Below are 25,950 nucleotides of genomic sequence, written 5' to 3'. Positions count from 1 at the left end.
TAGACTTATGTAATGTATATGGAATTCAAGCCACAAGAGGCAGTAATAACTTCTCCATTCTCTAATGAAAACCCAAAACCCAGTTGACTAATCAAAAATAAAACAGAAAAATTTAATTTTCAAAAAAAAAAAATAGGCAAAGGAGCTAAACATACATTTCTCCAAAGATCATATGAATGGCCGACAAGTACCTGAAAAGTTGCTCGACATCACTAGTCATTAGGGCAATGCAAACTAAAACCAAAATGAGATATCACTCCCACCTGTTAGAATCCCATCATCAAAGAGAGATAACAAATGCTGGTGAGGATGTAGAGAAAAATGAACACTGGACACTGCTGGTGGCATTGTAAACTGATGCAGCCACCATGGAAAACAGTATAGAAGGTCCTCAAAAAATTAAAAATAGAACTACCATATGATCCAGCAATTATACTTCTGGCAACATATCCAAAGCTAAGGAAAACACTAACTTGAAAAGGTATCTGTGCCTCCATGTCTATAGCAACAATATTTACAATAGCCAAGACATGGAAACAATTTAAGTATCCATTGATGATGAATGTATAAAGAAGTTGTGGAATATATTATTATATCACAATATAGTATATTACATATACTATATTGTATATAGTATATAACATATACTATATTGTATATAGTGTATATTATATTCCACTATACATGTGTGTATATATAGGTATAGTGGAATATTATATTGAAATGTAATATTATATATATAATAGAACATTATTCAGCCATAAAAAAATGAGGAAATCCTACCACTTGCAACAACATGGATGGACCCTGAAGGCATTATGCTAACTGAATAATTCAGAAACAGAAAGACAAATACTATATGATCACAGAAAAAGAGATAAGACTTGCAGTTACCAGAGGCAGGGGGTGGGGGAAGGGAGAACTGAAGGAAGGTGGTCTTCCAATCCTAAAATAAATAAGCACTAGAGATGTAATTTACAACATGATGACTACAGCTAACACTGCTGTATGATACACAGGAAAGCTGTTAAAAGAGTAGATCTTAAGAGTTCTCATCACAAAGAGAAAATTTGTTTTTCCTTTATTCTTTTACTCTCTTTTTACTGTATATGAGAAGATGGAGGTTAGCTGAACCTATTGTGGTAAGCATTTCCCAACAGATGTAAATCAAAACATCATGCTGTATGTCTTAAACATATACAGTGATGTATGTCAATTATTTCTCAATAAAACCAGGGAAAAAAAACAAAAAAAAAAAATAGACCAAGCAAGTCTCCTTTAAATAGTCACTGCTTTAGGAGTATAGCCTTTAATTTGAAGGTACTTTCTCCAGCTGAAAGCTGTAATAATGCTTCATTCCATTTGGCAACAAAACAAAGAACCAGAGGATTTATAAACTGACAGATCCTCTAATAAGTGTTAAGAGATCAAATTTGCATTCTTTTATGTGACTGGGTGACACATCTCATCACCTATTCTGACTCTGGAGCCTTATTAATAGTCAATTTGCACACAAGCAATTGGCATGATGATCCAAATCAATCATAACCATGATGGAAAATGTTCCACAGGACAGTAACAAAATCCATTGGCACCCAAGTCATACAGATACGGAAAACTAAAGGTAACGTACCTGAACATGCTGCCTCCTAATTTCTGAACACTGATTCAGCGATTCAGCTCACCTGACAAGCTAGAGGTTTGTGCCCTTCCTCACTGCTCTACAAACATTCCTCACATGCCAGCCTGGTCAATAAAGGGAATGACTTGGGTACCCAGGTGGCTCAGTCAGTTAAGCATCTGAGTTTGGCTCAGGTCATGATCTCATGGTTGTGAGTTTGAGGCCCCATCAGGCACAGTGATGTCAGTATGGAACCTGCTTTGGATCCTCTGTCCCCCTTTCTCTCTCTGCCCCTCCCCAGCTTGCACACATGCTCTAGTGCACTCTCCACCCCACCCCTCTCTCTCTCAAATAAACATTAAAATAAATAAATAAGTAAAGGGAATGACTTTCCCAAATGGAGACTGACAGGACACAAAAGCCAGAGGAGTGTTTCTGGATGGTTTAAAAATATTCATGGGGGTGGGGGATGCCTGGGTGGCTCAGTCAAGTGTCCGACTTTGACTCAGGTCACAATCTCACAGTTGGTGAGTTTAAGCCCCACGTCGGGCTCTGTGCTGACAGCAAGGAGTCTGGAACCTGCTTCAAGCTCTGTGTCTCCCTCTCTCTGTCCCTCCCACACTCATGCTCGCGCACTCTCGCTCTCTGTCAAAAATAAACATTAAAAAAAAGGTATTCATGAAAAGGCCATGGTGGTAAAATGAGGTTCAAAAGGAGCATATGTTATGCCCATTAGAGCATGTGTGGTTTACAGATATGGTTCAATCCTTAGGTTGACATGTAGAGAGAGATATCTGCTATAGTAATACTCCTGGTCTAACTGGCCACCACCCCTTACTCATAAACAGTCCACAGATTGAAAGTAAAACTATTGGTCCACACTTCTAAGTTATAAGAGAACCATGAACCCTAAAAATTTGGTCTCTTTTCCTCTCCTCCTCCTGGGACCAGAGTGAGGCTTCAATCCTAAATAAGTACATCTGTTTTAAAAATGTTAACTTTGCTTTAAGTGGGCAATCCCAGGGTCTAAACTGGAGGTGTGGGTAAGGAAAGCAGAGCACATTAGCAAGCCCAGTTAAATGATTACAGTTAAACATTTGGTTTCCATCTGACTGGCTCTTATGTTGGACCTACCATTTGTTTCTGAATTCAGGCAAAAAAGACGGGAATATTATTTATGAGCTCATCAAAACCCAGTATCTTCATTCGGTAGCCATAGGACTTAAAGGTAACATTAACTGATGTAGCAAATTAACCCCAACATTTCACTGGCCTGGAATAGTAAACTCATGTAACAATTCAATTAAGCACTCCTGGATGAGTGGCTATCCCCCAAGCAGTGAAACAAGGGCCTGCTGCTCCTTCCATACTCAGGTTCTATTATCTTCAACATGTGGCCTCCAAAGCCACCAGAAAAGTCATTATCATTCTAGCAAACCAGAGAAGGGAGCATGAAAGATGTGCATAGAAGGATTTTATGGGCCAGGCCTGGAAGTGGTGCACAGCACTTTCTCCTCACCTGGCTTTGGCTAGAACACAGTTACATGGCCACCAAAGGGAGGCTGGGAAACATATTTTAACCATATGCTCAGGAAGAAGAAGAAGAAATTAGTTTGGTGAGCATCTAGCAGTCTCTGCCACACTGACTATCTAGGAAAAACAAAAAGCCAACTGATCAGGTTTCAGAACATTATCAGCACACTTAGATTAGGATGAAGATGTCTCAAGAATGAAAGGTGTGACAATTTTCCAAATAATCTCTATATAGCAAACACTATTATTAGGAACCCATCAAATGGTATATAGATTTGTGAAAGGCAAACCTTAGGACTTGCATTATCTTCTTCAATCATGCACTTTGAGCCCACTAACCACTTCTGTGCCACGCTACCATGACTGAGTAAGCACAAGATCTTGACACCCTTCCCTTCTTCCTGGATTCAAGTTTTTTTCCCATCTTACACTCCACTTCCTATCCCAATCTTGACTTCCCAGCACTCAATCTCTGCTTCATTCATCCCTGTCCATGCTGTTACCCCTCGATCCTCCTTGGCCTGACCCCAACACTGTCCTTTTCGTCTATTACTCACGCTGATGACTGGCACTCACTCTGACCACTGAACCTGGCAACTCAGCCAATTTCTATTCTTAATCATCGGACTCAGCCTCAGCACCAGTCCACCACCTACAGAAGTTTTCCACTCTCTACAGAAAGGACATGCAAGTTTCAGGAAATTATTAAAAATCCCCCAGCTAGATTTTAAATTTTAGCTGCTAAAAAGCATTCTATATGCATTATCTAATTTTAATCTGATCCAATCCTTACAACAATCCAAAAATGCTGGTACCATTGTCATCCCCATTTTAAAGATGAAAGCAATGGGACTTAGTGAAGCATAGTATCTTAGGAACATCACACTTAAAAGCTCACATTTGAACCCAGTTATTCCTGACTCCTAAGTTTAAGCTCTGGAAAAAAAGGTACCATGTATAATTAGCAGTTATCAAGGTGTAGAGGAGACAGGAATATATTAGGTTAATCACAGTTTTCTGGGTAATATCTACGGATATTGATCTGGTCCCAGGCTGTCCAGGTCTCTCCCAAAAGAGACAACCATTAATAACCAGCATATAGGCTAGTACATTCATGTGGAACCCCAGCCCCTCACTTCAGTAACTATAATCACAGTTCCAGACAGTTCTGATTGGCTTCACTGTCCTTGACCTTTTGGGGGTCTGCTGTTACCTCCTTGTCCAAATTATAACATACTTTCTGTGTATTAGTCATGAGCTGATTTTTTCTGACAATGTGAGGAAATCTTCTCAGCCCCAAATGTCTGCCAATGATTTGTGGATGGCAGGTAAGCATATGAGCAGGCTATATTTAACACAATTTGAAATTTCATTGTCTTTCAGTAAAAGGCAGCTGTTTCCAGATGTCATGAATCAACCTTTATGTCTGACTGATGTGGTGTTTGCAGGAAACATCTTGCGATACTGTCATGTGTCATTGGGAGCTTCTTGGACTAGATTATCTGCAAGTCAGAACCTGCTGCTTTCTAGTGAACTGTTATTTGGATTGCTTCAGTAACCTCCTGTTCAGATATGACAATAGGTTGACAATTCCATGGTTCATCTGCCCCATTTGGTTCTCTCACAACCACAATGCTTCAGCCATTCAGTATCAAGAGCCTCACAAACATTTCCCAACAATTCAATCACACACATTTGAGGAACACACTCAGAGCTAATTGGTGCTATTGTCAAGCCCATGAACATTTTATTTGGTTTTCCTGGAAATACTTAATTTTTCAAATCTTGAATTTCCTTCTATTTCTGTAATGTTTTGAGTACCAACTTAATTTTTGTGTGCATTTGTCAACTATACCCATCAACTTATCTTCACTTAAGTCACTCAATGTAAGATACTAATTAGCTAAGGAATTTTATTGTTTAGTCTGTCAGATCTATGGTTATTTTTATACCACACAAGTCTTCCCAGGCTTTGGGTGGCTTTGCCAAATTTCTGTCCTTTTGTTTTACTACATTTCACCCTATTCACCCCTTTACTGCTATGATGTGGATTAATTTAAGTCATTTTTCCTTCTGCTGTAACAATCCAATAGTAAATGCTTTATGCATATTATTTTAGACCTGTCATGTCATTTGGCTATTGAGGCAATGCATAATAGCCTAAATTATTGCAGAGTAGGAAATTTGGAAGGTGAGATGTCTTTTATTAGGTCAGGCTATGAGAGAAATTCAAGGCCATAATTAATGTAATTCTTGCAAACAACTGTTAGATGTCATGGTTTTTAAAAACTACCAGAATTTAGTTAGATTTTTACATTTTCAAGCAGTACAATGCTCTCTGCCCTTATCCACATTTTCATTCATTGCTCTCCTAAGCTCTCACACCCGATGGTATAGCCATTTCTGATTCAATAACTAGGATTCTCTTTGCCATGACTAGTTTCAGATTTACCACATTTTACTCACTTAGCTTGGCTGTCAGTTCAAGATATTTGGTAATAAAGTGTGGCTACCCTGCAGGTCTGCACATCGTCACCTCAATTCCCAATAGAGAGGTCTCCAATAACTGTGGATTTACTAGGTCTTCCTTTAATGCCCTCTCAGCCATCCAGCTCTAGTGGATGACTGACTCTGTCAGCCAGAACACTTTGGACAGTCACAGCTCACTGGGCTTGGATGCACCTTAAATCTCTGGTTCCAGACCAACGGGCCCGCCAGCTACTTGCAACTATTTCCAGAGTATAAGGCCATTCCTAAGTGAAAAGACCATCAGTCTCCCCGTGGACTCACCTCTAATTCTCCTTTCCCTGACAGAGTGACTACTCTGGCCCCATGATGAGCTACTAAACCTATATGGGATATCAGAGCCCTGTGAAGCAATTGTGGCACGGCCTGCCTCTCAAGCACAAGGACACTGCGCTGGGTTTTGAGAGGGTTGTAATTAGCATGATTACTTTATTTTGATTGCTAAGGTTAACAACATGGGCAATGCCCAAGTATATTATCATCATCAATTGATGAGTTGGTTTTAAAAATCTGATTATATGACATGTGTTCAGCCATATCACCCTCTGCATTGCTGTTAGGGAATAACTAATGTCTTGTTCCTTAAGGTGCTTAAATAATTTTGCCCACGGTACTGTGCCAGGTGTGAGTAAACAAAAGAAACGAGCTCCCCAAATACTTTGCCGTGTTGTGTAGGTGTTTTAGTGTTTGCAACAGTGCCATTTTTAAAAATTATATTTGAGAGAGAGAGAGAGAGAGAGAGAGAGAGAGAGAAAATGAATCCCAAGCAGGCTCCACACTCAGCAAGGAGCCCAACAGAGGGCTTGATCCCATGACCCTGGGATCATGATTTGAGCTGAAATCAAGAGTCAGACACTTACCCAACTGAGCCACCCAGGCACTCCTTGCAACAGTACCATTTTATTTATTTCAATTTATTACCAAGTTAGCTAACATTCATGTAGTCTTGGCTTCAGGAGTTGATTCCCATGAGTCATCACTTACATATAGCAACAGTACCATTTTAAAATGGCATCTAAGAGAGGCGGAAGCTCATCATTTCAGTTGATCAGGAGTATGCCATCAGAGCACAAAATATCTTTGTAAGACAGACAGCTCTTCCCTATGTTAGTCCCCAGAGGACACTAATAAATGGTTCTCAAATGAGGCTATTTGGCAATGTCAAAATTTGGTATAATTGTGATAAACATTTTTGGTTGTCACATCTCAGGGAGTGGGGGATATGCTACTGGCATCTAGTGGATGCAGGCTAGGAATGCTGCTAAGCTTCCTACAATGCACAGCATAGCTACCCAAAATAACAAATTATTTGGCTCAAAATGTCAATATTAACAAATTTGAGGAACCCTAGGTTAGACCAAAGAAAAAGACTTATAAAGGGTTAAAAGAAGTTCAAAGGATTATCCAAAAATGAGAAACTCAAATAGCTTGCCCACTCAAAATTATTCACCAAGGACAACAAAAATTTCAAAACAGTAAACCTCATTTGCTGGAGCATCCTAAAAATGGAAAGACCCCAGCTTGCCTTTCAAAGATAAACTCTTTAGGCATTTTGAAAACTCCCTGATATTAGGACTTAAAATTCAAATGAAGAATCTGCCTTTCTTCTGGTACCAAAGCATCTTTCCCTCTTAAGGAAAGTTAGGATGATAAATTCCCCCAGCCCCTGTCCAAGTCATTCCACATTTATATGAGGATTCCCTCATGAAATCATACTGTGTGTCAGAGGGCCAACAGGCAGAATTTTATTTAAAGGTGATTATTTCCCAAGGTTTTAAAACACAATGATCTGGGTGTTCAAAAACAAAGTGCTAGCCCTGTACTGCAAATAGGCATATGACTTAATTTATGCTAAAGGAGGTTATCATGCAACAGATGTTGGCTAGGATGCAGAGAAAGAGGAAGTCTTTTGCACTGCTGGTGGGAATGCAAACTGGTGCAGCCACTCTGGAAAAGAGTATGGAGGTTCCTCAAAAAATTAAAAATAGAACTACCCTATGACCCAGCAACTGCACTGCTAGGTATTTATCCAAGGAATACAGGTGTGCTGTTTCAAAGGTGCATGTGCACCCCAATGTTTATAGCAGCAGCGCTAGTGATAATAGCCAAAGTATGGAAAGAGCCCAATGTCCATTGACAGATGAAAAAAGAAGATGTGGTATATACATATACAATGAAGTATTGCTCAGCAATCCAAAAGAATGAAATCTTGCCATTCTCAACTATGTGGATGGAACTAGAGAGTATTAAGCTAAGCAAAATTAGTCAGAGAAAGACAAATATCATGTGACTTCACTTATGAGAAATTTAAGACACAAAACAGATGAACATAAGGGAAGGGAAGCAAAAAATAATATAAAAACAGGGAGGAGAACAAAACATAAGAGACTCTTAAATACACAGAACAAACAGAGGGTTGCTGGAAGGATTGTGGGAGAGGAGATGGGCTAAATGGGTGAAGGGCATTAAGGAATCTACTCCTGAAATCATTGTTGCACTATATGCTAACTAATTTGGATGTAAGTTAAATATTAATTAAAAAATAAAGAAAGAAAAAAAATAGGTTATTGTGGCCTGAATTCTGACTTTCCCCTAATTATTCCCTTGCTTGTGCACTGTGACTCCAATAAACAAAATAAAAATCAAGGTTAATTACTGCCATTTAAAATGTAAATAGCATTTGCAGGGGTGGACCTTCAATCAATCGTAGTGTAGTTGTAAAAGTTTGCTGTAAGAAATTTCCAATGAGTGTGAGGAAGGTAAAGAGACGGAGTTACAGATGGACAGATACCATAAATATCTGATCTTCAAAATTAAATCATTTGTCCAGGGAGGTGCAGGAACCCCAGAATTCTGGTTTTTACCTGTCCCTCCTCACCCTGTGGAGAGTAGTCCAGAAACCTGCATGCACAAAGGACAATGGTGAGAATATTTGCTCTTTATTAACAACTGCGGCTTTGGTCCCAAATCCCAAGGTATATCTTGAGCCCTGGTGAGCTCTACTGCCTGCCAAAACTCCTCTTGGACAGACTAGAAAGGATGAAGTAGTTTTCTTTCTCCTCAATCTTACCCTAGTTTTCACTTAGCTTTTTAAAGGGAGTGGGAAGGGAGGCATTTCTTCCATGTGGAAAAGGGACACCTCTTACCTCTGGTCTCCCAAAGGATAAAACATTTTTAAAAAACGGGCAATACTAGGAGAAAGAGAAACAGACAGATGAACACTACTAGGCCTTCCTCCAAACATATCAAGTCCACACAGCCCCTGCCTTAACTCTCTTGGCCATAGGAAGGAGCTACATTCCAAAGACTACTGGGGTAGATGCCATAAATGGGCTTATTTACTGCATTCCAGTTAAGGCTCTACCTCTTAGAAAATGAGACCAGATGAATGCCCTCAAACCTGACCTATCCATACAGAGCCAAACTTCTCCACCTCGGAGGTAGAATCCAAGTGTGTTGGGGGGACAGTGACCTTCCTGAGGCATAATCAACTAAAATGATTAACAGGAGCTTCAATGGAAGCATGGAGGAATGAGAAATGAGGAATTAAGTGTTCTGGGTTTATGGGCTTTAAGAGCAAACAAGGCAAACAGAGAAGTAGCAGTAACCAGGAGGCAAAACAAAAGTTCAGGAAAATGAGATCAAGGGGTCAGAAGGGAGCACAGAAAGTGGCTGTGAGAGAGCCAAAGGCAAATAAGCTTTTGCAACATCTGGCGTAGACCAACCTAATGTCTAAAGGGTTTTTCCCATCAATGACTCTGTTACCAAGGTAGAGTTGCTTTCCAGGAATGACCCCTCACCCAACCATATTCTTACAGAGATGTTGACCCACACATAGAACTTAAGCAAACATCAATGGTTCAAGGTGCCGCTCAAGCAAATTTAAATTGTGGCATTGTATATCACAGCCCCAACTCAAGTCACCTTGCAGAAGATTCTGGGTTGCAAATAAGAGACTGTTGAAGTATTAAAACTACCCAAAAGTTAAAAAAAAAAAAACCAAATTAACCAAAAGACAACCCCCATTGTGGATTTATGGCCAAAGCTTCAGGAAGTAAGACTAGCTGCAGCGAAAGGTAGGGAGTTTGAACATGTGGACAATTTATGGAAACATTCAGAACCATTACTTGAGGTTAACTGCAATCATGTCACCTCCACTCCAACATGCTGTGCAGGTTGATGATGAAGAGACAATCCATGCTTGCTTAATATTTCCCACAGTGCAGGCTAGACTGGGTGGTAGAAGAAGGATCCCTACGTAGCAAGCTCAGCAATTCTCATCAAAAATGTATTTCCAGCTACTCCTGTTTAGTCCCAAAGTTGTAACCAAGCCCACTGTTGGAGGATTTCAAATTCGTGAGTGCTCTTCTAAAGAGCCAAAGGGCTATGAAAAGGTCCCAGAACAACTGGCAGGAATGTGAAAAAGGAGGGCTCAGAAAAATCCACCTAGAGTATATAAAGCATTGAGGCGGGCACTTGTTGGGATGAGCACTGTGTGTTGTATGTAAGCGATGAACCACAGAAATCTACCCCCAAAACCAACAACACACTTTATACACTGTATTTTAGCCAATATGACAATAAATTATATTTAAAAAATAACAAAATAAAATGCAGATTTTCATGGAAAATAAAATAAAGCAAATGCTCCATCCTGTTTTTATTGTTGAGGGTTTCTGCCTCACATTAGTTTATTTGGGCAAATGTACCTTCTTTCTGGTATGTCCTTGGGAAAAGGTAGACATAGAGAGAAGTTCAGAGAAGATTAAATTAGGATGCACAGAATTAGTGCATCCAGGCTGAAAAGAGTTAATTTTAAATGATTTAGGTAAAAGAGGCTGATAAGAACAGTAGCTGCAGAAGTTCCCAAAGCAGATTTGCCCTTGGTATGAGGACACAAAATGCAAGGCTGGCTGCTACTCAACTGGGAAGCAATTTCAACTCTCATCATCACCCCTTCACATAAGGGTCAATCCTGGGGATGTGCCCACAGCTCTGAAGAAATGCACCTGTGGTACCCCCTGAATGGAGCAGTGTATTAGCAAGCCATGAAAGTAACTGCCCACCAAGCAGAGCTTGTCTTTAGATTTCAGAACCTCCCTTTATCCTTCTTGGCTCCCTCCCCACCACTATTTTCTGTCTCATCCTAGTTCCCTTTCCTTTTCTCCTTTATGTGTCCTGAGCTCTTCCCTATGGGGCTGATTTGACAACAGCCAAGCTTTAGCTTCTTAATTTGTTTCATTTGGAGTTTTCCATTTTAAAGCTTTCAGGAGTTTCATCTTACATTATAATTCTGATTAAGTGGCAACTGCTTTGCCTTCCTCCTAGGCTTGTTATAAGTACAGAGGAATGTTGGGTTCTTCATGTCTATAATGGGCCCAGAACTCCCTAGAGGGAGTTTTATATTTAAGACAACAAAAATAACTCTCATTACAATTAATAAAAGAAAAATGAGGCTCCCCATGTAGAATCTCAATAAGCCTCTAGTATATTAAACATTCAGGAAAGAGATTCACTGAAGACTCAGCCTGTTATGACTTAGGAGAGGCACCATAGTTAATAGGGCTGTGAAGCAGATGACACCAGGTGATGCTCCAGGTTTCCAGTTGCCACAGCAACTTAAAATATCTCCAGCAGCATCCTTGCTCCTATGTTAAAGAACCATGTTCTCAAAGCAAAGAGGTGACAGAGGTCTGACCAGCTTCCCTCTCACAACCATCCTCTAACTCACTGACCTTCCCTCCATCCATTAGGTGTAAGGCTTAGGGAGGTGCTTCTAATATATTAATTATCTTATTTAACCTTAGGCTTGCTCCAACATGGGGCATTTTTTCCAAACAAAAGTACAGCTTTGAAATGAGGTACACCATGGTTTGAATCCAGCCTCTATGTACTATTTCAGTGATTCCTGCCAAGCTGCTTATTAACTTCTTTAAACCTCAACATCCATCCTTGGAAATTAGCATTGTATGCTAGTCAGTTTTTGCTGCATAACAACCTCAAAATCTCAGAGTCTTAAAAAGCTTTGATTCTCTTGCTCACAGGTCTGCCAGTGGTTGTAGGTCTATTGGGATTGGCTCGGGTCAGCAGGACATGGCTCTAGGCTGTGGGTAGGGCTTACATATTTCCTTATTTTCCTTGGAATAGCAACAGCCCAGGTAATGTTCTTCTCATAGCAAGCCACAGAAGCACAAAGGGGCAAGTCAAAGTGTACAAGCACATCTCAAGTCCCTGGTCAAGTCATGTCTGTTAAGATCTCATTGGCCAAAGCAGTCACATAACCCCATCTAAAGTCAGGTAGGAGGAAAATGCCCTCTATCACCATTCCTCTAATGAAGTCTTTATAAAGCCAGAGGGAGTGAAGAATTGAAATACAATCTCCCACAATAGAAATAACTGTCATATAAAGGTGTCGTAAAGATTACATGAGATCAAAATACATAAAGCCCAGGACAGAGTAGGTGCTAAATAAAAGACAGCTATGATTATGGGTTAACAAAAAGATTTCTGATAGCTTTGCCTAGCTGCACAAAAGTTCTAAAATGAGACAGTTACACATAACTTTATTACCCTTTATTAACTGTAATTACTAAAACATAGCCTCAGGCTTTTGCACCCTATGTCTGTGAAATTCTGATGATAAAAATAAGCCAGGGCAAGCTACCAAAAGGCTTACACAAACTAAAAAGCCACAGACAGCTGTCCTTGGAACTCCAGGTTCCCTGTTCTGAGCAGCTTCCTCCAATTGCCCAGGTTTTATTTCACATGGCAAAGAAGGTCTCCACTCAGTCCTCTGTCACTCCCTTAATTAGAAACCAGTAGTATGTCTGGGAAATGGATGCCCCCTTCTCTCTATATCTACCAGAGGGCTAATGGGACAGCAGGTATGGTGGTACAGTGGCTGATTTGCAGCCTCTTCTTACAGAGATCTTTTTTTCTCCACCTCCTATAGAGAAGGGCCTTTCAATGTGGGAGGAAGAGGAAGTGTTTAAAATTTTTTTTTAATGTTTATTTATTTTTGAGAGAGAGACACACAATGCAAGCAGTGGAGGGGCAGAGAGAGAGGGAGACAAAGAATCTGAAGCAGGCTCCAAGCTATCAGCACAGAGCCTGGCGCGGGGCTCCAACTCACGAGCCATGAGATCATGATCTGAGCTGAAGTCAGACGCTCAACAGACAAAGCCACCCAGGCACCTCAAAGAGTATGTGTTTTAATCTCATGATGACCTTAGGGCCCCTTGTGGATCCACAGCCCCTCCCTTCCTGCCCCATTTTGCATACACACTCCCCTATCTCCCATCCATCCTCCACAGAAAGCTGCAAATCAAATTACCTAAAACATAGGGACCATTCAAATTAGCAGGGACCTGGCAAATTTCAGAACATCACATAACACTCATTAGGAGAGGTGAATCTTTGGTCCTGGAACGATACTCCTGGGTCGACTCTCTCAGATGGACTCAGGAATGTTATTTGGCCTCTTTAGGATTCATTTTTAGCAATTATAAAATGAAATTAAAAACACCTGCCTTGAGGGGGGATGCCTGGGTGGCTCAGTCAGTTGAGCATCCAACTTCAGCTCAGGTCACGATCTCACGGTTCATGAGTTGGAGCCCTGCTTCAGGCTCTGTGCTGACAGCTCGGCGCATGGAGCTTGGTTCGGATTCTGTATCTCTCTCTTTCTCTCTCTATATATGTCTCTCCCCCACTCATGCTCTGTCTCTGTCTCTTGAAAATAAACATTAAAAATTTTTTAAACAAAACAAAACAAAAAAACACCTGTCTTGAAATATGACTCATGGGATCAGAGGAGATGATTTATTTACTACTGAGAAAATATTTACTGAATGTTGTGTGCCAGGTCCTAAAGATGAAAGACACAGCCACTTCACTCCAAAGTCTACAAGGGGATCCCAGGCACACAGTAGGCATGCAGTAAGCCATCTCTATTATTACCATTGACAGTTATCTGGTGGCAACATGTGAGATATTTAACAAGTGACACAGTATAAGAAACTTTCTACAGGAATGAAGAGCAGTCTTAGAGCTATAGCAGGATGCTGGAGGCCTCCTAATATTTCAGGATCATGGGGAGTAAGGACCAGGTAGCCTGGGGGTAATGACCAAGCAGGCCATGGTAGCATGCCACACAGGAAACTCAAGGAAGCAGCTATTTACCACCCAGGAGAGAAGTATGTCAATATTTTAACAACTGATGTGGTACTACAAGTGATATTACTATATTTTAAATAATAAATATGCACTTATCATTGAAAGTCTTATCCTACATGTTTGACATTTTCTCTTTTCTACCTAAATGCTACAATAAAGGAATAATGTTCCATTATGTATGTTGCTTTTACTGACCAATGATTCAAGGAAAATATAATCCTGGGTGAAGCTAATATTCCAATTCCAGCTCTGAAATGATACATATGTGTGATATGGCCAAGGGAGAGACATCCTGCCCTAGGCACCAAAGATCCGTCCCTAACCATCACATATGGACCCAAAGAAAAATTGAATGACTCCAAAATCAAAATTGAAGCATCACTGTGTCAGGTATCAGGGATTCCAAACCAGTGTGTTTGGATGTTCTGTCCTCCTGGGGCGCCTCTTGTACCATGAGGACTCACTTCCTCAGGGATGTCTGAAGTTTCTTTGAAGCCCGCAAGTCAATAAGAGGGGATGGGGTGGGGGGTCAGTTTTAGGAGAGAGGGAACAATACAAGAGATCTCTTAAAAAGCAGAGAAAGAAACCTCCGTGATATTCATTCCAATCACTGTAAAACAATGCCTTGAGATAGCACCAACCTTCTGCCAGTTATTATTGTGTTTATTTGGCAGCATTCACCCCTCCCCCAAAATACTAATGATTAAAGTACATGAAGTAACATATTTCATCAAACAAAAAAATACTACAGTGAAAGAGTAAAAAACTGGAAAATTCCCATTCATAATGGAAATGATTATTATTACAAGAATCATAGCAAGTAATGGCACATTCTTACCTAATTCTGGCATACAGTCATGGGGGCTTAGAGTTTATAGTCATCTGGTCTATTTAATCCAGAAAACTGAAGGCCAGCAAGGTAAAATGTCCTATACTGAGGACTCTTGATCCTCAGCCCCAGAGCCAGTTACATCATGCTAACATTTCTTTCTCTCAATTGCAGAAAATAAGGCACAAACACACAAAAGGAAGACACTGAGGAATAATCAATGCATCGTGAGACAGACATTCTTGGAAAAGACTTGTGATAAAATATTCTCTAAAGAATATACAAACACAGACATTTAAGATTATTATTCTAGTTGCCAAGACAACAAAGGAACAAAATCAGAGAAAGAAAGAACCAAGAACTCTTTCCTCAAGTTCTACACCCAAACCACATTGAGACTAAGAGTGAGGCACTTCTCACTTTGAAATTGTTGGCCCAAAGAAGGCACCCAAAATCAATACATATGCCTCTGATCACAGGAATCTGGGCTGCCTACAACCACGGAAGTACTACAGAGCAAAAGTATTCAACACCAGCATGCTGCAGGCCAGAGTGATCTGAGGACTAATTCCATTCACATGTGCCTAGGAGATTTGTTTAGGGGGAAGCAATCCAAAGGCCAACTGCAGAGTTCATTTTAATAGCACTGAGGTTTGTGTGCATGTCTAATCATGGGATCAGCAAATTACATGCCCTGTGCACAGACCATACGACCTCTGTGGGATTGTGGAACAACTGAGTGCATGTGGGAGAAACACTAAGAATGGAAAATTCACCGAGCAAGAGGCCAAATTGCGAAGCTGTTGAATGGGGAAGAAGAGCAGCAGGGGTAAGCAACATGCTTTGGGGCATCTCCTAAGCCTGGGGCACTGAACTAGGCACCAGAGAATTAACTCCCCCATCCCACCCCACCCCACTCTTCCCAAGTCACTAAAGAGGAAACCGCATCAACTCCTTTAACAAGTGGACAGCCCTCAAAGGAGGCTCTAAATGCTTGTCCTCAAAGGCAGACCAGAGACTGTAGAGATGTCAGGGAAGAATGTCCTTCAACCTGTCTGCCGGCTGTACCTCCTCTAGACTCTCAAAACTCATAAAACAAAAAGACCTTAAGGCCTTTGAACATTTAAAGTTCCTAGTAACAGACTAATGCAAATTAGCTAAACAGGCAAAGCATTAACAGAGTCACTGATAGTGAATCAGGAAATAAAGAGCTAACAGTTATACACATCCTTCTCCTCTCTCTTGTTCCACCAGCCCTGGTTTCCACCCCTCTCTTCATTATGTTATCATCTCCACACATAATCATATGTGTACTTGTGCCTGCACACACACACACACACACATTTGACACGTACACACACAGTGATTACCAATTTGTGGTAGTAAAAAGGCCTGGACAAGATTAAATCCCAGAAATTTGGTAATAAGCTATTGTGAAAGACACTGGAAATGTCAGGAAATGAGGAAGACTATACTGCCTGCATAAACCTCTGACCTGAATTACAGAAAAGAAATATTGGGAAATTCTCTGTCCAAGAGAATCCTCTGGAACTTAAAACCCATGAATAGTGTTGCCAACACAGGAATCTTTCCTCTCTTACTTAATTCCTCCCAAGGATACACTCTCCACTGAGGACTAACTTCAGAGCATCTAAAAAGCCAGGATTTGTGAGCACACTAGGCTCTGAGTTTCTCAAAGGCAAAGCTGTATTTCTCTCCTCTTCATACATCAGTACCCAGCATGTAAGAGGTCCTCCTAGATGCCTATTGTTGTTAGAATGGCCTGCCCACTCCATGTGCCCACCCTACACAGAGATATTCAATTCCCCAGTACACACCTCTGCCTCTTACCTGAGATTAGGCAGAACTCAGTACAGCATCACTATTAACATTTACCTTGATCTGGGTAGCAATCTTTAAGATACTTAACAAGTGGCACAATCCAAGGTCCCACTTACAGGCATGAATAGCAGTCTTAAAGCTGCAGTAGGATGCTGGATGTTGCCTACTATGACAGTACCATCCACTCATCCATTCAACAGATGCCTAAATACAGGTAGACACAGTTATTAGTACTAGGAATACATCCCATCCATGATTTCTTGGAATAGCCAGCCAACCACTACTAATTTTGAACAAATCAGTAAATAAACGCTGATCTGAAGAACACCTGCCATGTGCTAGGTTATGTCTGAGCACTTAACGGGAAATGATGTAATAGATATTGACTATGCCCTAAAGACACTAGCTATTTAGCAAAGTAACTGAGACCACACACAGCAAAGGAAAACTGGGCAAAGTTGATAGAATGGAGAGATCCCCAGTGAGAGAGAAAGTCACTGAATATTTTAGTGTGCAGAGGATGGAATCTGCCGGTCAGCCTAATTTAGCCTATTAGATCTGGGACTTGGTGACAGGTGGTTCTCTAAATACAGAGACTTATAAGATTGGTAGGACCCGAAGAGACTCTGAATAATAGAGAACGAACTGAGGGTTGATGGGGTTGGGGGGGGGGCGCTAAATGGGTGATGGGTAGTAAGGAGGGCACTTATGATGAGCACTGGGTGTTGTATGTAAATGATGAATCTCTAAATTCTGCTCCTGAAAACACTATTACACTAGGTATTAACGAACTAGAATTTAAATAAAAATTTGGAAGGAAAAAAAAAAGATTGGTAGGATCAGCACTGGTCAGAAATGTAAAGAAGGGAAAGAAGAACTAACAGTGATAGAGCACAATGTTGGGCCATTATAGCCCTTACCTCGTGCGATTCTTCAGCAGCTTTTTTGATGTGAACTTTTGTCATTATGTTAAGCCGCCCAACATCCAAGCCCTATTCCCTTCTGGGAAACCCTTCACTATCTTACCCAATAGGATGTCCAGCATTAAGCAAGCTTTAAATGTGGAATGAGTGCCACCAAGAGTAATGGACCTGTGAGCCATGCACTATCAAATAGGGTGTCTCCACGCAGTGGTGCATGGAGAGGTGGCAGGGTCGTAACAGGACTGTTCCTTCAGCTGAACTTTAGTTGAGATTCTGGCTGCTCAGTTCCCTTGATCTCTGCTCATTTTCCAGTCCTGTTTCCTTAGCCTTCTCAATGCCATGAGTTATCAGATACCCTTCCAATGAATTACTTTTCTACTTAACTAGAGATATTTTCAGTGCTTACTACAAACAACATTGACCAATACACCCCTGATATAGGCATCATTTTATAGATAAAGAAACTGAGGCCCTGGAAAGCTAAGTATGCAGCCAATTGGTGACAGACATAGGTTTTACGCTCAGGTTCTCTGACCTCAAACCCAGAGACATTTCCTCTACTTGCTATGTTCCTCAGGACATCTCTGGTTGCAAGTAACAGAAAAAATAACAACTGAAACTGGGTTAAGCGAAAAGGATATGTACTGACCGAATAGTTGAGATATAGAAAGCATACCTGGCTCTACTTCCCAAAGGATGTCAAGCCTATTAATCACTGGTATTTGCTCTCACTTACATGGATTTCACTCCCAGGAATTTGCCCCATTAAGGTGGCCTTCTCCAGGCTTATATTCTCATAACCACAAACCTAGAAGAAAGGGGGGAATTATTTTCCCCAAAATACTGAATGAAAATTGTTGGGTCTGACTCTCACTGAACCACCTCAGTGGCCAGGGACTGTATATACTATTGGCCAAGGCTGACTTGCATGTACTCCCCACCTCACACTCTGGTGGATTCAACATGCTCAGGCTGGTGGAATGATAGTTCCCAAGAATATCACAGTATTTTAACAAAAGAAAAGTGAATAGATACTGAGTGGCAAAACAACAGATGTCCACTGGTGTCTACTGCCTCTATAGTATGGGTGACGTTCCTCTTTCCAAATGATCCCTTCTCTACACTGCAGTAGAGACTTTCTCCAAACTGAATCCTGCTACCCACCCACCCACCAGCCATAAGCTCTCTTTCCTTCCTCCCGACCAAAAATTTCTTTCAAATTCTTTTGTACACATTATATACACTAGAAAGTAAAATTACCTCTTCCATTGCATTGTAAACCAAAGCAAGAAACATTTCTGGGAGCCCCTGTGAAAAGGCAGATGTTAAGGGAGGAAATTCAAAGAGTGTGGAGGACTGACTGGCTCATCATGGCTTTTCTACTTCCTGAAATGGTATCACAGGGGCAGCCAGCCACTCTGGGTCCAAGTCAGTGGGATTTGATCCTAGGATCCAGAGCAGATACTAGTATGTCCAAAAGAGACTGCTAGGGGTCAAACTGCTAAGGAAAATCATGTCCAAAAGGTTTATAAAGAAAGAAAGCCCTGAGGTGAGCATTTAGATGTGGAGCTTGGAGCCAAGGGATCAGATGGCCATAGAAGTCAAAAGCAAGGAATACCACGAGAGGCTGAGTGTGGGTTGATACTGGCAATGAAACAGACTGAGAGGAAATGTTCGCATTTCCTTTGGAGTGCAGTAGGGTGGGCTGGCTCTACATAATGGACCTGATTGAACTGTACATTGGCCTCCATGGAAGGCCACCCCCACGGCCCCACCCAATTTGCTCCTTAGGTCTAGATTTTTACCCCCTGCAGCAACTCTAAAGTTGTTCCTAGAACTGAGCCTGCCACCTAGCCATTGATCCTTACTTGAAATTACAAAACTTCAATATTTACCAAATACCAAGTGCTAAGCTAAGACTTGGGCTAGGGGTTGGTGATACACAGATAAAAAAAAAAATAGTAATAAATGTCAGTTTAAACTTTGAAAAAATTTTCTGAGGATGAGAGAAGCAGCTGAGCTTTAAAAAATGATAAAATATTAGTTCTACAATAGAGATTTATATAAGGTTGCCATAGGAACTCAGAAGGGGAACAATTAACCCGAGTGCCCTTAAAGTTGTGGGAGGGAACAGTGGGTAATGAAGGTAGAAAGAAAGTTGGGCCTGATTCTCCATGGGGTGGCACAGGTTGAGAAAGAAATAGGAATAGGAATTAGGGTTGGATCAAAAAACAGTTCACACCATGATCTGAAGTTCCTCCCTAGAACATGAGCCCTCAGCTTTGTATGCCCACTTCTTGGCATGAAGCCTTCTCCCTAGAGGAAACTCTGTAAATGTCTATGAATTAAACAATGAACCCTGCTTTGCCTTTGGAACAGAATGCAGACCTGTAAGACCGAGGGACATGGCTTCCTAAAACATTATCACAGCCTTTAATTTCTCATTATGACTCTCTGAGCAGTTTAATTAATAATTGCTATGGGAAGAGGAGAACAAAGTGATAATTAATAGCTACTGGCCAGAGCTACTGCTGAATTGAGTCCAATTATAAAACGAGCAATGCACACCCAAAAAGAAACATGAATTTCAAAAGTAAGTAAAGACCATGGGTAAGAGGGACCCTAAGGGATCTTCTCAATCTAACCAGTTGTTGAGTGAGGCGTGCTCCAGATGGGAAAGATGGAGAAGCAGTAAACATAAGCACTTGTCAGGAAATGAATCCTTCACCATGGTCAGCACTTGCCAGAAGGGCAAGCAAGCACTGCCACTGGGCTCCTTTCCCTCCCGACCAAAACAACATAGAGTAAGATAGAAACAGAAGAGGAGGAGCAAAGACTAGAGCCATCTTATCCAGCATGCCAAATGCCCAGGATGTTTCCCACAACCCAAGGATACCCAGCACTTCTGAGATGAACAAATCTCTAGGACTTGATGGCTGGCTCTTCAATTCCTCCTTTAAAAGGCAGCATGATCATGTTTTCAGAAAGATAATGGCTACAAAACGGCTTATACACAAAGAACCTCCAAAACACTTGTTGTTTGAGTAGCCAGGTAACTGACTCCTCTACTGGTCCCTGGGGTTAACTTATATATTTACCCCATTGTCCCCATCAGGGATCCCCATCAGGGATCCTCCTGTGTTGTCTTTTCAGTGTGTACTGGCTTCTCTCCACAAACCATCTTTTCCCCACAATGTAGGTCTTCAATTTTCAGTCTTTGAAAATTCATTACACCCAAACCATAATATAGCTAGCTTTATGCTTTCTTTTATGAAGAGTATTTTAAGAATATAGGATTCTTGGTATTAGGTACCTAAGAATTTTTCAAGTTCATTTAGGCTGCCCATTAAATAAAATCTAAATTTTTAAAGGAAAACATGTAATTTATAAAACCTATGCTAAAGAAAAAATTAAGAAAGTAGGCACACAATTCCTGTAAACTACAAATAATAATAATAATAATAATAATATGGAAAAATAGGCAGAAGAAAGAAAATTTTTTAAATATCAATGATGTCTATGAATTACTCAAGCACTGGTTGAGATAATTCTGGGTTTTTAAAATTGCTCCTTTAAAAAAAAATCTCTGTTTTTCTACCCCCTAGGAAACACTGTTATCCTGAGAGTTACATGATATAAAGGTGACATTCTATGGCTGAGCCAAGGATTGCAATGGCTTGATCCAAATGCCCTGGCTTCCACCTTCCATTCCCCTTCTGATATTCATGAACTTGTAGGCTGGAGGTTCTAAGTTAACCTAATATATATTTATATATATACTTACATATATATATTTATATATATAATATGGAATATATATATATATATATATATATATATATATATATATATATATATATATATATATTTTTTTTTTTTTTTTTTACAGTTTACAGACTGCATTGCAGCAACTGTTGCTTACCTGTGAGCCCATCCACTTTCTTTGCTGGTTAAGATCTCAGAGTCTACACCAATTGCTGTCAATTTCTCCTTCACTAGAGACTCTACACACCGCAGAAAGAAAGGGAGGGTTGGAATACAAAAACTAAGTTTTCAATTCCAGCTCTGCTCTCCCTAGCTGTTCTCCTGCCCTCTCTGGGTCTCTCCTATCTCATCTGTAAATTATGGGTGGTCTTACCTGTCATCTCCAAACTATGGAAAGGTGTACATATGTATGGTGGAAGGGAGGGAAATGAGATGCAGGGTGGAAATGCTACAGCAAGACAGAATGTTTTCCACTTCTGACTGATAAAGCATCTTCTTTCAGGCAGAGAACTCAGTCCATATGCAATATGCATACCTGCCAGGTAGACTCCAAAGCACCCTCTCCTGGGTCTCTCTAGTCTTCCTGCCTCCATTAGAGACAGGAGTTACTGGAAGTGTCTCAGCACATCATGAAAATACTCTCTTCCTTTACAAAGCGTGTTGCAAACTCAGTGTCTAGTTCATCTCCCAGGACCCTGGGTTTTCTTGGTCAGTATATCAACATGTCAGTGGGTGTGACAGAACAGTACACTGAACTTAAATCCAAATTCCTGAATTCACCAGACTGGTTCCCCCTAATTTTATATTCTAAGACAGAGGGCAATGGTTACATCACCCAATCCTTTCCCGCCTGGAGGCCAGGAACTACCAAAAACTACTTGGCTAATTATTTTCCAGAGTTTAGAAGATTGCTTAGTCCTCCAGCAAGTTTTGTTTTCAGGATGTTCCATGGGAACTTAGGATTTTTTCTCTTGCCCCCGCGCCCCGGAGCAAAAGCCAAAACCATCAATAGACTGCAACTCTAAATAGACTAATTCTCAACACTACCTGGCTTAAATTTAAATTCATCATTGTATTGCTATAGTTGTCCTTTCTCCTATTCCACTTGTTTACTTTTGTTGGACTTTTGCCCTCCCATCTGTAAGAGAAGAAACAGGAAAGAGCATAATAAGGTGGAGACTTAATATCAAAACTATGACTTACTTTTTCCATTCGTGTTTCTTTTATCAGAAGAAGAGCAAAAAGATGTATTTGGGGGAGTAGAGAAAAAGAGAGCAATGCATTGATTATATCTGCACTGAAATAAAAAATAAAGTGAGCATGAGTATTTTTTAAAGACTAAAGATAAATGAAGATCCATGGCCTAGAGAGGGGTAAGTTGATAGAATGGGAAAAATTGGTAAGAACCATGCTGACTTTGTTATTTTTTAATTTTTTTAATGTTTATTTTTGAAAGAGAGACAGAGTGTGAGCACAGGAGGGGCAGAGAGAGAGGGACACATAATCCGAAGCAGGCTCCAGGCTCCAAGTTGTCAGCACAGAACCTGACGCGGGGCTCAAACCCACAAACCATGAGATCATGACCAACTGAGTCACACAGGCAGCCCCTGACTTCATTCTTAATCTGTTTTCATGAATACATAATTTTCAGAATTTCTAGTTGTATTGAGAAATTTTCTCCCTTCCTTCTTGTAGATGCCAAAAGAACACAACAAAACAAAAAACAAACAAACGAAAAAAAAAAAAAAACACGAAGAAAGAAATGCATTCAAGGATAAGGAAACACCTGACAACCCAGGAATTCTGATAATGCACTAACAGAAGCAGACCTGCAGCACTATGTATGACTGAAAGATTTCAGAACAGCTTTCCCAGAACTGGGATGTTTTTCCAAGTGAATAGACCTGGCATCAGCTTAGAGGAGAATCAGACACAAGTAGCCACTTAGAATTCATTTTAGAGATATTGGATATTGGAAAGAATGCTGTCTGAGCACAGGCCTGCAGAGTCCTGGGTCTGAGGGTGTGCATCCCCTCCAAAGGCAAGCTCTCCAGAGAGCTCTGTTTCTGGTAAAAACCAAAAGCCTAATATTTATGCATACTCTGCTGGATATTCCTCACTGCAACAGTCATGCCTTAAAAGGTTAAAGCCCAGAGCTCTGCTGCTTTATAAAAGGCCAAAGAAAACAACCTGACTTATCATGAAGTTCAAATATATTTGGACAGGTTATTTAGGCTTTGTATATCATACAGTCTCCACCACAATTTGTGCTGAATCTACTCAACTATGCTATTGTAGGGCAAAAGCAATCATAGATAACGTAAACAAATGAGTGTGGTTCTGTTCCAATAAAACTTTACTTACAAAAACAGGCAGAGAACCAAACTTCACGCATTGGACATAGTCGGCCAACCCCTGCGTTAGAGAGCACAGGGCTTTGCTCAATAAGAAGCAGAGGTTTCTACTGAGGCCTCTTATTTGATGCTTTGTAAATTTTTCAGATTCACAGGGCTCTTTCCATCAGTTTGGTATGCCTTCAACTGCAGGTAACAGGTAACCTCCGCTGACTTATACAAATAGCAAGTTCTTAATTCTCCTGTAACAAGGAGCGCAGGGTTAGGTCACTGCTGCCCTCCTCAGTGCTTTCTTGGACACAGGCTCTTTCCTCCACCTTTTTCAACCTGTTGGCTAGTTGAAAAACCAAAAGACAGCTGATGCTCCATTGGGCATCACATTTAAATTTCAGAAGGAAGAAAAGGCAAAGGATGAAAGGATGGGCAAACTATAATTTTTTTCTTTTTATCAGAAAAGCAAAATGTTCCCAAGAACACCCCTAAGTCCAGTTGATAAAATAGTTCTATTTGTATCACATTGGCTAGAACTATGGCATATGGGTGGCCACCCCTTGTTGAAAGAAAAGGTGAGGAATTTAGTATTTATTTTCCCAGCCTCTAGAGTACAGAAGTGAGAGGGAAATTGTTGGGGATGGGAATTGAGACACTAAACTATGCTCCTCTCTGGGTGTAGGACACTGTGTTGGTGATAAGAAAGGCATCCTAAGGCAGGTGGTCAAGCATATGCCTACCAGGAAGGGAGCTGTATAAGAGTGATCCCTGATGACAAGATATTGTAGGTTGCCTCTGTTAGAGAAAACCTTGATAACAAGTGAACTGATGCTTTTAATGGCCTTTACTGGTGTTTTAGTCACCAACAATGACAAGGTATCTAGTAATCAATGTTCCTATTGTCACTATTTGTGACTTTCCTCTGTGCTTGACCCAAGTATAAAAGAGGGATTTTGCTGTGACTCTATACAAAGACAGTTAACATAGGTAATCCTCTCTGCCATCACGAAAAGTATTTTACTATAGAAAGGCAAAGGGAAGACATAACATATTACACCATATACAGCTGAGATTCAGGAGGAGGAGGGACTTTTGGTGACTGAAATGCAGTCATCCCAACACTGACATAATATCAAGGTGAACTTACTGATTACATTTTTTGACAGGAAGCAGCCCTTCCATTTTAATGGCCACAAGTGGTTAGCTCTACAGTTTACAGTTTTGTCTTGTAAATGGTATGATGCATGGCTTTGAACCATGATCTCATAGTTTAAATCATTTTTATTTCCAGGAATTACTTTTCTGTGAACACTCTACATAGTTAAGGTTCAGAGGCAACCCTCAAAATAATGGAATTGTTCTTTTGAGAATTTTGCTCTGTGGGGGAAAAAAAGAGTTAAATTAAGCATAAGGCAATTTTCTGGAAGAGTGACAAGAGAAGAAATATCCAACCATACAACTATGATACACTCACATGAAATGCCACCATATCTGAGTCGCATTTTTATTTCCAATGCAATTAAAATATACCTGTGATCATATGTTTTGCAATTTAATTATAAAATATAGATAATCACAACTCTTTAAAGCCTGTTCGAAATAATGCTCTTTACTTTCAAAGCAAGTTTATTACTATCATCTTACATGATCTTCATTGGCAGGTATGTGAAGTAGATAGGGCTTGCCTGTTTATGTCAAAGGAGAATCTTGTATAGAGAAGGAAAATGACTTGCCTGAGAGCTCAGAGATTCACACTGTGCCCTCAGTCCTCAACCAATGAATTGTCTGTTATCTACTTGCAAATGCAGAAAATTGGTTCATCTTATTTTTAAGATTACACTGTGTCTCCATGCCAATTTCTTACCACTTTATCCTGGCTTTTAAAATATTAAGTACGAACTTTGCAGTTTCCCACCAAAGCACCTGTTTTCCTTTCCATTCTGTATATGAGTGTGAGTCTGAACTGGTTCTACTAGCTCTAAAAGTACCTCAATTGGGTCCCCATGACAAAGTGCAGTCACTTATACAAAGAAACAAGTTGAGTCACCTTCAGGTTCCAAAACCCTCAGATTAGATGAGCTACCTCCTATTTGGGGGGAAAAGGCAGAGGGGGTGGGGAGCTAAGTTTCAGGTTAAGTTCAACACTACAGTAGATAAATACAAAAGAGAAGGAGAAATGTCAAGTAGATAATAAGAATAAAGTGAGGCTTCAGGAACCAAGCCACACCTCAGAGACCAGCTGAAGTGAACCCATCCACAACTCCTTTCCTGAAAGACCGCCAACTGCTTAGGAGGAGCTGCTCTTCCTGCTGGCAGCCGGGCCCTGGGCCTCCCACTCCCAAGCCTACTACCCAGCTGGGGGGCCTTCACTGGGCATCCCTTCCCTTTTGTTTT

General features: G+C 40.6%; 1 long non-coding RNA gene across 1 annotated transcript; it reads left to right on the top strand.

Moving 5' to 3' along the window:
- Positions 1 to 15,045: 15,045 nt before the first annotated feature.
- Positions 15,046 to 25,412, top strand: LOC122216129. Its single transcript, XR_006200721.1, has 2 exons — positions 15,046 to 15,510; positions 22,907 to 25,412. It is a non-coding gene; the product is annotated as an uncharacterized LOC122216129 (long non-coding RNA).
- The last annotated feature ends 538 nt before the right edge of the window (positions 25,413 to 25,950 follow it).

Source organism: Panthera leo, chromosome A3, assembly GCF_018350215.1.
Source record: "Panthera leo isolate Ple1 chromosome A3, P.leo_Ple1_pat1.1, whole genome shotgun sequence".
Lineage (NCBI taxonomy): Eukaryota > Metazoa > Chordata > Mammalia > Carnivora > Felidae > Panthera > Panthera leo.
This window is presented reverse-complemented; position numbering and strand designations above follow the sequence as displayed.